The sequence below is a fragment of the Argiope bruennichi genome, chromosome 7 (assembly GCF_947563725.1).
Source record: "Argiope bruennichi chromosome 7, qqArgBrue1.1, whole genome shotgun sequence".
NCBI classification, from domain to species: domain Eukaryota; kingdom Metazoa; phylum Arthropoda; class Arachnida; order Araneae; family Araneidae; genus Argiope; species Argiope bruennichi.
This window is the reverse complement of record NC_079157.1, coordinates 49,961,860-49,975,913: the sequence shown is the minus strand read 5'-3', so window position 1 is coordinate 49,975,913 and position 14,054 is coordinate 49,961,860. Positions and strand designations below refer to the sequence as shown.

At 28.3% G+C, this 14,054-nt stretch overlaps 1 protein-coding gene across 1 annotated transcript in view; it reads right to left on the bottom strand.

Annotated features, from left to right (window-relative positions):
• The window catches only part of LOC129976760 (uncharacterized protein PF3D7_1120000-like), a 40,003-nt gene extending 36,803 nt beyond the window's left edge, over window positions 1–3,200 (bottom strand). The window contains exon 1 of the mRNA XM_056090497.1: window positions 3,130–3,200. The gene's annotated coding sequence lies outside the window, so the exon portion shown is untranslated. The remainder of the gene's footprint in view (window positions 1–3,129) is intronic.
• Window positions 3,201–14,054: the final 10,854 nt, after the last annotated feature.

Genomic DNA, 14,054 nt, shown 5'->3' with positions numbered 1-14,054 from the left:
AAAGAGCTTTGCATTAATGTCAACTTAATACCTCAAATATTTCAACTTTAGCTAAAAATTTAATTAAAGTTAATTTACTTTGTATAATTATGAAGCTTAATTAACTTAGCGTAAAAACTAATTTGTTATTTTACATTGTTTTTTTACTGCTTTTCTGGGATGCTGATGGTTATTATTCTATAAAAAAAAACATTTAAACAATTCAGCAAAAATAAATTTTATGTTTTTGCTAGTTTCATAATTTCGTAATTTTATGCCGGCTGTAATCTAATGTAAGAAATGAAATTTTTATTCTTTAACAATTAATTTTATACACATAAATCAGCCGGAATGATCTGTCCGAGACTTTATGGTACACTCTTTAATAAATTTTTAATCCAGATTTTATGTAACTATGTCTTAATTGCATCCTAAGCAAAATATTTTAAAATTTTACTAGGCATATAACTTATACTATTTGAGAAGCCTTGCATGGTTTCGTTCATTGTGCTGTGCGTTTTCCTAATTTTTTTTTATTACTTTTATACGTCCAATTATATCATAGGAAAGAGCAATATTATTTAAAAATGAGCGTACTTTAAAATTTTTTCCTTATTTCTTAATTTTGAAGTTAGACCTTAACTGTAAATATAACAAAATTTCAAACATTTTGCTAAAAGCATGTCTTATATTAAATCTACTCAACACGAATAAACAAACCCAATCTTCATATTCTGATAATTAATAATGAAAGAAAACAGGATGAAATATTAGAAGCAACAATGAAAGCGATTTGAATTTCACTTCAGCAATAGAATATATGATAAAATAAATTAAAAAACTAATTAAAAATAACAAAAAATAATTATGCAGTAAACAATTGACATGATTGAGAAGAATCAATATAATTCAATATTTCGAATTTTGTAATGATGTAAATAATTAAATAAGGATGTAATAATGAATTTTATAATGATGTTTTTGTGTTGTAATATTTTCAGAATTTATCGCGGAAAAACATCAAACTTTCGCTTCATTTTTAGTTAATTAAAACTCTTACTAAAATTTAAAGGAAATCGTTCTGAACTGTACATTCTCATTGTAAATTTAGTAGTTATAAATCAAATAGTTTGGTCTGTAGAGTACAAATATACATATATAGAGTCTTTTAACTTATAATAAACCATTTTCTTAGAAATTAAATTGTTTCTTTTTTTTAATGAAAAATGTGGATGAAGAAAAGTCATGACATATTGAAAATAAAGTAATTTAAACGATTAATTCTCATTTACATTATCAAACTTTTAATCTGAGATATATTTAGCCTTAATTCGCAGATAATTAAAAAATAACAAAATTCTTGGAAATTAAATTGTTTCCTTTTTTTAATGAAAAATATGGATGAAGAAAAGTCATGACATATTGAAAATAAAGTAATTTAAACGATTAATTCTCATTTACATTATCAAACTTTTAATCTGAGATATATTTAGCCTTAATTCGCAGATAATTAAAAAATAACAAAATTCTTGGAAATTAAATTGTTTCCTTTTTTTAATGAAAAATATGGATGAAGAAAAGTCATGACATATTGAAAATAAAGTAATTTAAACGATTAATTCTCATTTACATTATCAAACTTTTAATCTGAGATATATTTAGCCTTAATTCGCAGATAATTAAAAAATAACAAAATTCTTGGAAATTAAATTGTTTCCTTTTTTTAATGAAAAATATGGATGAAGAAAAATCATGACATATTGAAAATAAAGTAATTTAAACGATTAATTCTCATTTACATTATCAAACTTTTAATCTGAGATATATTTAGCCTTAATTCGCAGATAATTAAAAAATAACAAAATTCTTGGAAATTAAATTGTTTCCTTTTTTTAATGAAAAATATGGATGAAGAAAAATCATGACATATTGAAAATAAAGTAATTTAAACGATTAATTCTCATTTACATTATCAAACTTTTAATCTGAGATATATTTAGCCTTAATTCGCAGATAATTAAAAAATAACAAAATTCTTGGAAATTAAATTGTTTCCTTTTTTTAATGAAAAATATGGATGAAGAAAAGTCATGACATATTGAAAATAAAGTAATTTAAACGATTAATTCTCATTTACATTATCAAACTTTTAATCTGAGATATATTTAGCCTTAATTCGCAGATAATTAAAAAATAACAAAATTCTTGGAAATTAAATTGTTTCCTTTTTTTAATGAAAAATATGGATGAAGAAAAGTCATGACATATTGAAAATAAAGTAATTTAAACGATTAATTCTCATTTACATTATCAAACTTTTAATCTGAGATATATTTAGCCTTAATTCGCAGATAATTAAAAAATAACAAAATTCTTGGAAATTAAATTGTTTCCTTTTTTTAATGAAAAATATGGATGAAGAAAAATCATGACATATTGAAAATAAAGTAATTTAAACGATTAATTCTCATTTACATTATCAAACTTTTAATCTGAGATATATTTAGCCTTAATTCGCAGATAATTAAAAAATAACAAAATTCTTGGAAATTAAATTGTTTCCTTTTTTTAATGAAAAATATGGATGAAGAAAAATCATGACATATTGAAAATAAAGTAATTTAAACGATTAATTCTCATTTACATTATCAAACTTTTAATCTGAGATATATTTAGCCTTAATTCGCAGATAATTAAAAAATAACAAAATTCTTGGAAATTAAATTGTTTCCTTTTTTTAATGAAAAATATGGATGAAGAAAAATCATGACATATTGAAAATAAAGTAATTTAAACGATTAATTCTCATTTACATTATCAAACTTTTAATCTGAGATATATTTAGCCTTAATTCGCAGATAATTAAAAAATAACAAAATTCTTGGAAATTAAATTGTTTCCTTTTTTTAATGAAAAATATGGATGAAGAAAAATCATGACATATTGAAAATAAAGTAATTTAAACGATTAATTCTCATTTACATTATCAAACTTTTAATCTGAGATATATTTAGCCTTAATTCGCAGATAATTAAAAAATAACAAAAATATAATTTTTTTATAATCATTAAATAAGAAATTAAAGTAAAATTCAAAATGAAAAAAAAATACCCTTTACTACCTGATTGAATTTAAAATATATCCACTTACCTGAGTCTATGTTATCTCCCAACGCAGTGGGTATAGGAGAATGGTAATATATATGCGGAGATTATCTAAACACACGTGCGTGGGAACAGCGCATCTGTCCGAGAAAAAAGACAGCTGCAATTCTGTGCAGGAAACAGAAAGCTCGCTTTTTCGAGAAAGATAGCTGCTCATCGGCAATCAGACTTGATGGGCGAATTGAACTTCCATATGTTTGTGTATCAATTTTTGTTTACTTGAGCATTAGTTCATAATCATTAACGCATTAGCTAATGTGGTTTTCTTCGTAACAGTAAATTCATTAATGTTAATGAACGAATGGCAAAGTTTATGAATCTATCTATGTCTGAGTATGCTGTAATCATTTATGTGCTAGTTGCTGTGGCATTCTTCGGTTTGTGTTGTGCCTTGTATGATTGTTTTGTAAATATAGTGCAACGTAATGACAAGGAAGGAATGCTGGCGTTATTAACATCATATTCGATTCTGATACGCGTACTGCCCTCTTTTGTCTTTAAAACGATAAAACACAGAACGAAATTATGGAATAGGATGGATTTACCAATGCAATTACAATACCATTCTGTATATTGTAAGCACAAAATTTGGTTAATGGAAACGATAAATGAATGTTCTGCAATTATTAACGCGATAATCAAATGGATCGATTGTTATATTAATTTAAGAATTCATTTTGAAGTCAAGCACGAGTAATTATGATTCTAAACTATGGCCAGATGGCGAGGACTATACCTGAGCTGGCATAACCTTTTTATTTTTTCATGTACGAAGTATAAAAAAAAAAAGAGAAAGTAAAGCGGTCGTAAAAAAAATCCATTTTCAAGTTTTGATAATTCTGTTTATTTTGTTTTCCTGAATCATATATATATTTCGAATTTTATTTGTATACTTGTCATCTTTCTCAAAAACGAAGTTAGCCAAGCAAATGACATCTGGTATGCAGATTTCTATAAAATTTTGGGCAATATATGTCTTAGTCTTCCAACTTTAGTCCATGCGCATGCGAATGCCATAACTCAAAATTCAGGATAACGGAAATTCTGTTTTCTATCTGATATGATCATCAGCACGTCAGAGGCGTAACTCACCCCTTCTGGACCCCTCCCCCTTCAAAAAGTTACTTAATTTCCTTCTGTGTTTATTTATTGAAAAATAATAATATACGCATTTTTTGTTTACTTTTCATGGTGAACATACAGTTTTAGATACATTGTTTCCAACTAATTTAACCAAAAATTTGACACCGAACTGCAAATGAAATTAGAAAAGGCACATACCCCATTTCATATATTAAGTCATTGCGCTTTTGAATTACTTGCTTGTGAAAGCACAGGCCGATAGAAATACTTTTTTATTTTATATTTCGTAAAGTAAAAAACAATGACAGTCATTTCACCTTTACTTTCTTGTTTATTTCCACAAATAACACACTTTGTGCTCAGCTTTGACATAATGAAATTAGCCAAGTATACACTTTTGATCTCTTCTTATAGATGATTGATTCCAAAATTTGGTATAGATATAGTCATTTGATGCCAAGAGCAGATACTAATTTTTTTAATATACATTTTCGCACTTTTAAGTTTTAGCAAACTGACAATAAACAAGCAAACCGTCAACTCTTTGACGAATTTATTCCAAATTGGATACAGACCTAAATTTTAATATTAAAATCTTACAAACAAATTCCATCTTTCTAGTTCAGTGATATCGTGGTCATATATCATATTTTAGATCTTTATCTGCTTAATTTAATAAATTAAATTAAAGGAAAGTTTCAGTTCAAGTGCTTAAAGTTAAGAAATTAAAAGAAAGTTTCAGAAGGAGTTTATGCTTGTGGCAGGGTTTCTCTATAGTGGGAAATTAAGAATAGGGAAAAAATGTTAAAATCAATTCAATATACTATTAAGAGAAAATTTTACGTCCGATATTTACAGAAGAAATTTTATTTCTCCTAATACAATGATTTTAAAAGTGTGAAGCTTCTTCAAGACGAAGCTACAAGTCATATTTTGAAAGGCAATACTATGTTCTTTGAAAGAAAAATAGTAACTAATACAAGTTTTGTACATATATTTTCCAACGTCTTTTCAACAAGCTCCTTCATATTAAACGTATGGGATATTGTGCTTTTGATCTGTTGGAAAGAGATATTTCTAAGCCCAAATCCACCATGTTTAATAAACTCTAGGGAAAAATTGAAGATACCTTCTTTGTACCTCTTGCATGCTTTCTAGAAAACTATCCGTTTTCTTAAGCTTCAAACTATAGCTTGCAGAGCATCTTAAATTCTTAAAACTAAAATAATACTCCAAGCAATTTAGAATTCCATCGGCTTGTTTATTCTTTCAACATAACAACGTATCTTACAAACATTGCAGATTCCAGAAGGTTTACAATTGATCATCAGCTTTATGCAAAAAAATAAAGAAATAATATTAACAAAGTATGTTTATCAAAGAAAAAATCGTTTGCTTTTACTTTTTAATAATATTTTAACAAAATAAAAATGGTAGCAGTTATAAAATGTCTGAAAAGAAATCGTCTGCTAAATGTGTATTAACAGATTTAGATTATGATATTTACCAAACAGTACCAACGGATTTTGACCATAATTTGATATATATCGATAACTACAGTGAGAAAAAAATTAATACCAAACATTTTATGCCAAATGCCAATATTTTTGCCGAAATTTTTTTCATCTAACTCGTAACCGTTCTAAGCTTATCCTATTCACATGCACTGACATACTTTTTTTCCATATGTAATTTTGATCAAAATTATTTATCCACAAATAGATAGATGGACATCATTTCAATCATATACAGTGGCTCAAACAATTGAGAGTACACCTTACTTTTACTTGATAAATGCGACTTTCAATATAAATAACACATTACCGGGAAGTGCAAACATGTTTTTATTTTTACACATAACAAATGGTTTAACTTAGAGTAAAAATAAACGAAAAATTCCTAAATTGAAAAGTTTCAGAAGCATTTTAAATAAGCATACGCAGAATTCTGTCTCAAAAAATTGAGAATACACCAATGAAATTTTTGCAATATCACACATAGAAACAAAGTGGAACTATTAAATTGCATGTCTTTTGGCTCTTATAATGGCCTCTAAACGTCATGGTACGGATTTGACCCATTTTTGGTGGTATCTGAAGATATTTTACCCCATTCTCCTTGCACCACTTGTTTTAAATGGGTTTTGTTACTAATTTTGTGTTTTTGAACCACTTTTTCGAGTATGGCTCACGAATATTCAATGGCATTGATGTCGGGATACTGTGGTGATGTGTGTAACTGTTGTTTACAATGAAAAGACACCATATTTTGACGTTACGTGAATTCTATTTGGGGTCTTTGTCCTGCTGGAAAATGTAATATCCATCTAAACCCAAATTTTTAATACTTTCCTTCAGATTGCTGCGACCATACGGTTCATCCAACTTGTTGCAGAATCTTTTCAAATCATAGGCAGAAGTGTAAGTGCTGAAACTGTGCTTAATGCCATTAGACAAGCTGGATATAAAAGTCGCATTGTTAGAGAGAAACCATTCATCAGCTTGCAAATGCAGAAAAAGCATTTGAAGTTTGCAAAAACTCATCAATTGAAGACCAATAACATTTGGAAGAAAGCTATATTTAGTAATGAAAGAAACCTCAACATTTTTGGCAGTGACAACCATCTTACTGTATGGAGAAAGCCTAATACTACTTTGGATACAAAAAATGTACGTCCTACAGTTAAACATGATGGTGACTCCGTCATGATTTGAGGTTACATGGCTTCATCCGGTATAGGAAATTTAATTCTTATAGATGGCATAATAAATGATATGGCTTACTTGGATATATTTCGCAGCAATCTCAAGTAAAGTGCTAAAAATTTGGGTTTATATGGAAATTTCATTTTCCAGTAGGACAACGATCCCAAACAGAATACTCGTAACTTCAAAATATGGTGCCTTTTTCATTGTAAATATGAGTTACACACACCACCATAGTACCCCGACATCAATGCCATTGAATATTTGTGGGCCATACTCGAAAAAGTGATTCAAAAACACAAAATTAGAAACAAAACCCATTTAAAACAAGTGGTGCAAGAAGAATGGAGTAAAATATCTTCAGATACCACCAAAAATGGGTCGAATCGGTACCATGACGTTTAGAGGCCATTATAAGAGCCAAAAGACATGCAATTTAATAGTTCCACTTTGTTTCTATGCGTGATATTGCAAAAATTTCATTGGTGTATTCTCAATTTTTTGAGGCAAAATTCTGTGTATGCTTATTTAAAATGCTTCTGAAACTTTTCAATTTAGGAATTTTTCGTATATTTTTCTTTATTTTTACTCTAAATTAAACCATTTGTTGTGTGTAAAAATAAAAACATGTTAGCACTTCCCAGTAATGTGTTATTTATATTGAAAGTCGCATTTATCAAGTAAAAGTAAGGTGTACTCTCAATTTTTTGAGCCACTGTATATATAATGATATTTTAATTCTAATTTCAATTTAATTAATTTCCAAGATTTATCTTAATTTAGCCCATAATAACTTCATTCTAAAAATATTCTCTTATTTCGTGATCTAATTCCACTTTCGGTTTAATTAATTCCTCTGTAAAACTAATGCGCCATCAGTAACTACGTATCAAATGAAAGTGATACTTTATTTGCCCTTATCAGAGGTCAAAACATGTATTCTATTGGCGCTTGGCCAGAAATCCAATGTTATATAAGACTAGTGATCATTTGCTTCGTATCTTTTTTGCTTTCTTTCTTCTTCTTTTGTGTCGCACTGCGTCTTCTTGTAAATTAAAATTGCTGCCACTCGGAATAGAATAAAACGAAATTAAAACTACCAAGTCTCTTCACTGTTTCGAACCTGCCTTCTATTGCAACCAAAATAATGCTATATATTATTTAGCAGACAGGATTCGAAATTCTTTATATATATATATATATATTCATGGAGATCTGAAATGTGTTCATATGCTAATAATAAAGTGAGAAAATGAATGAAAATTCGATTACGAAATTTCATCTTCACAAACATGAAACAAAATAAAGTTAAATAAAAATGTCTAATAAATTGAATCTAAACCTCTTTTCTGAAATAATAAAAAAGGTAAAAATAAGAGAAAAGATATCGTCTTTTCTCGAAAAACAGAATGAATGTATTTGATATAATAGCCCATGGCAGAAAAGTACATTATCCATCAGATCTGGATGCCTTAATATATCTCCTTCGATATACACAAATAAACATGAGAAGGAATATTTATAATACCGTGGTCCATATACAGATGCATATTTTACGGAACCTTAATATTAATACATTCCATCTCGACCGGTAAGGAACTGTGACCAGCAATTATGAGGCACTCAACCTTTCAAAAACATAAATATGCTTATATAAAAAGATATCCAACTAGCCTCTTGGAACTAGAACGAACATAATATTGAAAAATTAATGAGTTGTCGTGTTTCCGTCAAAGAGAAAAATATATATTGAGCGCATACAATAGCAAGAAATAATTAATGCAAATATGTAAGAAATATAGCGCTTTCCTGCAAAAAAGATAAAAATATGGTGAACTCATATAACACATTGAGGAAAATAAGATAAAGTCCTTCTCTGATTACTAATAGTTATTACGAAAGAACTATTGAGTGTAATATTGTAAAATTTCTACTATGGAATAGTCATGTTATTATTTTTTTAGTGCAACTAATACAATAACAGTGATTTTACATTCGATTGTTATCACAATGACGTAAAGGAAGATAAAAAAAAGTTTAATGTTTTCCTTAGTTACATGAATCTAAATCGGCCATTACTGTTCAGTGTCAGTTTTGGGTTACATAAAGAATAGAATTTACAATGCTAGTTTAAAGATATTGATTGATACGTTCAAAGTTAGGAGCAGATGTTGTGTCTATTGTCACATCCAAAATGTCGGACAATACTTAGCGATAATTAGAATGACACCTTTTTATTCTTCGAGCAACCAAGGGTGCTCACACTGAAATTTACTGACGAAAAGGATTTTTAAAAAATCTCTATAAATGTCTTTGCAATATGTTGAAACAATCATAAGTCAAAATAAAGTAGTTTTCTTTTACAATAACTAGCAGCCTTTGGTGACCGATTTGTTCGCATAAATTATTTAGTTTTTAGGCTGTTTAATTATTAATATGAGATGAATTTCTTTGAAAAAAGCATTCTACTTTCTAATTTGATACGGCATAACAAATGGATAAAACAATTTACTGTAAATTACAAAGTTACGAAATAAAAGCGGAAGTGAAAAGCCTGCTACGGATTGAATGCTTGGTGAAAGCACGTGCTTGAATGCTTTGAAGGGGAATTTCAATTCCATCCTAGCATTTAAAAGCATTGTTTCAGGTAGTGCTTCAAATAGAAATGAAATATTATTAAAGTTACATGAAAAATTGTACGGATATGAAATTTATATAATTTTAAAATATTTTTTTGTCTAGTCTTAAGATAATACAAAAAAGCATTTTTTATATGATAATTGTTTCGGGAGACATGAGTATCAATTTCCGTAGGCAAGTCAAACGATTATGGCTAGACTTAAAATTAATAAAGGGGGCGCCAAAATTGAAAAAATTTGGAGCGATTTTTTGCCAGATATAATCGTGACAATTTTTATTATAACTTTAAAAGTCGTTTGTTAGTATTTCTAGAATGCATCAGGAGACTTTTAGAGAGTTTTTGAGCGATTGGCACCATTTTGACGTGCTTGGCGAGAAACCGTACATTAATTTTTAAGTTTTCCCGCAATTTACTTATATGACAATGACTAAGTCTATTTTTTTCACTTGATTGAACTTTTTATGTGAAGCCTATTTCTTGATTTCCTTCATATCTTCTCTCCTCTGACTGTATGTTTTCTTTGGTGGCATGGCGAACTGTCTCCAGAACACATCTATTAATGTTTTGAAGCTCCATTAATTAGCTAAGCGAAGCGTTTGTTTCAGCACAGCTGTAAAAAGGTTTAAGGAATCAAGCAGTCTAAAATTGATGTGTTTAAATTTGACTGTTGCCATTCCACAATCAGTAATAAGCTCCATTTCTGTTCCACGTATTTTAGCGTTATATATAAAAATATTTTTTTTGTAATTTCGGAAAGATTTTGGGATTATCCTACATTTTTCTCTCTCATGAACGTATGCTGTTTTTGTGATTTTGAACATTGTTTTGAATGCAAATTTTCTCTTACAGAAGTACCATGGAGGAGAAATAGGATCATTGTATAGCAAAATATTGACAATCTTAAACATGTTATTTTCCAGAATTAAAAAGAATACGCGGGTTACAAAAAATAATTTTTTAAGTGAGAACTTGGAAAAAAAAGTGCTGAGATTTGAAGTGGGAAGCATGATATTAGGTGGGGTTTTAGACGATACCGGAACAAAGTGAGAAAATCCGAAAGCAATTGGGTGTGGTCGGATCAGTTAGCAAATGGCAAGATCAAGTAGTAACAGATAAAGAAGATTTGAAGAAGTATCGAAATTCTTTAAAATTTTGACGTGAAAGAATTTATTTTTGATTTGTTATAGCAATAACATGCTAAAAACATGATATTAATTACTTTACGCAACTTACTTATTCTAAAATTTATTTTTTCGACTTATTGCTTCTTCCGATATCATATCAAAATAAAAACAGATGAGATTCCTGTTGAATCAAATGAATATTTTATCACTCGCGTATATAGACCATTTCTGCAAATACCAGATCGCTCGCATCTCTATAGACCATATTTTCAACATTTTAGCATTTCGGAACCAAATATAGGGACCACCCAACATTTCAGAACCAAATATAGGGAGTTCTCAGAATGGTACCAATCTTCTAAAATGTTAGAAATTTCATACAGCCAGAATATCAAGCCTGAAGTCAAAATTTTGAACAGTTCTTTTTGCTAATGTAAATTTTATGATTTAATGCATACTGACACATGTATTCCGCTGTTCCAATTCTTGCATCTTTTTATTAGACATAAAAAAAGCATATTTGACCATAAAGTGTTGTTTCCTATAAAATATCGCATTTCCTAATAGGCAGCTGTCTGAGGCCGTTGTACTGAAAAGGTCTAAAGTCAGTTGGCTAGTCGAAAGTTTCCAAATTAATCGATTGGTAAACAATATAAGTTTTATGTGTAAATTCTAGGAATGATAAAACATGTTTAATTTTTAATATTTGTCTAGCAATGAATCAAATTGTGACCTATTTTATAACGCTCAATCTTAATTAGTACTTCACTATTTTTTACATTCAAATATTATAGTATATATAGGAAAACCGGACATCTGTTTATATATTCTAGTTAATATACATCTAAATATCTAGTTAATATATATACAAAATTTAAATCTCAAATTCCTAGTTTTTATTTTAACTATTTACTAACCCCACTTTTTATTTAATTATTTCTCAATGCATTAGTTATCAATTTCCAGAAAATTTATGACTATTGCATTTTCTCGCACTCTGAGTGAAGAGATAAAAATCCCTATTACCCACGTATACCTTTCAAAGATGCCTAAGATTCCTTTCCTTAAGTCTACACTAATACAATATTCCTATGAGATTCTCTTAGTAAAATCGCTGAAGGGAAAGTTTCTGGCACATTGCTCTTATAGGGCGATCTAAACAGGCGTCTTTTTTATCATCACTTCTCCATGTACATTGATGCAATTATGACTCCGTGTAAAGTAAATTGAAGTTGATTTTAAAAGCTTCTTCTTTTCGGCGACGCATTTGCAAAATTATATGTAACTGAATGTTTGTTCATTTGTTTAAAACTAATACAATTCCATATCCCTCGACGGGACCAAATGAAATTTGGCGCGCTTGTTCCTTAGCACCTAGTAGGATCAATTGTGCTATTAGAAAGTTACTGTGTCCCCCTAAAGGGGAGTAAAGGTGGTGGGATAGAATAATTTGTATGTTTATTCGCCATAACTTTAGATCATACCATCGCATAAAAAATTTTTACGCCATCCTAAAGTCCACAAATTATCATTCAATGACATAAATTTAACTTCTGAACAGTAACTTTTAATATTTCTCTAACTTTTACCGGTTTTAAAAAAATGGTTTTAAATACAATTTATAACAATTCTTTTTTACCTCGTGAAAGTATTAAGCTTATTTTGCTGTTTAATTACCTCTAGAACTCACGCCCTATTGTATTGTGCTTTAACATTGGCAACTTTTGGCATTGTTAAAGTCAAATATTTTCCTCTGAACATTTTTTAATTTTGGTTTTATTTTTTTATATATTTTAATATGTGAATGTAAATACATATATTTAATTATTGCCTTTTAAAACGATATCAGTCTAAAAATTTCAAATATCTCCCGCGACCAAATATATATTCCTATTTTCTAGAACGAGAACTCTAAGCAACTTTACATATGAAAACGGTGATACTGAAATGTCGTTTATTCGAAATTTTGTATGCTAATTAATTATATTTCAAAAATAATTCATATTAATTAATTATTTAATAAATTTTTTAGGATTTTAAACATCTTAAGGGATTAAATATATGTATTCGAACACTATACTACATAAAATTATTTGCATTTTGTTTTTCCTTATATGCATATACAGAAGATATTTACAAAGTTTTAGAGCGAATTCTTTTTCTTTTTAGAACAGAAACTTTTCAAAAAAGTAAATATTTTTAAATAAATGTTTCTGAAAACAATATATTATTTAAAACGAGAAATATCGTCATATATTTTTAAATCACATGGGTACAAGCTGTGGATTGAATATGATTTTTCGCTTTCCGCAAAGAAATATTTCTATCCCAAAATTCAAAACTCGACAATATGTATGATATTAAAATTTCTAAGTGCAAAATAAGAAGCAATATTAATCGGCAAGGGAAAAGACGCCAATCTCTGCTTCCACATACTAGAAAGAAAACTCAAAAAAAAAAAAAAATGCTCCAAAAGGAACGTACTGTTTCAAATATTTCTGAAATGAAATTCCTAGTTTGGACAGAAAATACGGCGACCCAAAAATCAATAGCAAAGTCTTTAAATATATCTGTAGCAACAATAAATAAAATAATAAGATAATATTATCAATTTAAAAGGATAAAAAAGAAACACGATGTTCAACAATTTTGTTAATAATTGATCTAAATATTCCGAAGGTATAGACAGAAATTACGGAAAATGCATAGCACAATGAACAGAATGGTGTAAAAATTGTAAAATAATAAGATTTATATACGTTTCAAAATTTGAAATTAAAAAATAATTGGAAAAATAATAAGGGAGCCATTAAGAACCATCCAGTTACATAAAATATTTAATTGAATTTTTGGCTAATTATTAATCTCGACACCAAATAGGAAGTAAATACATAAATAAAAACCTGTACATATTTATAATATTAAAATGAAAAAAAAATGACTTAAAATAAACTTATTTAAAAATGACTTAAAAATATTTGCTAGTATTGAAATATGGAACTGAATTGATCATTTTATTAAAAATATGGTTTCTTAATGTATACTTACTCCGGCTTGTGCAAATATGCTACTAACATCAACGTACTATTTCAATTTGGAGGAAGAAATCATCATTTAAATGTCCAGAACTAATCATCAGCAAAAATTCATTTTACAAATATTTGAGTGAATGCCTGCTGATGCATCTTTACCATAACATGTGTGTCTTGACTCTTTTACACATGAGCAGAACATAAAACGTGACACAATTAGAAACAACTAATTACTTCAATTATGGATCAAAGTTTTCTACAATATGTTGGAAGTCTTTAGATATAACCTTATAGAATTTCTTTAATTTTCGAAGTTGAAAACACTT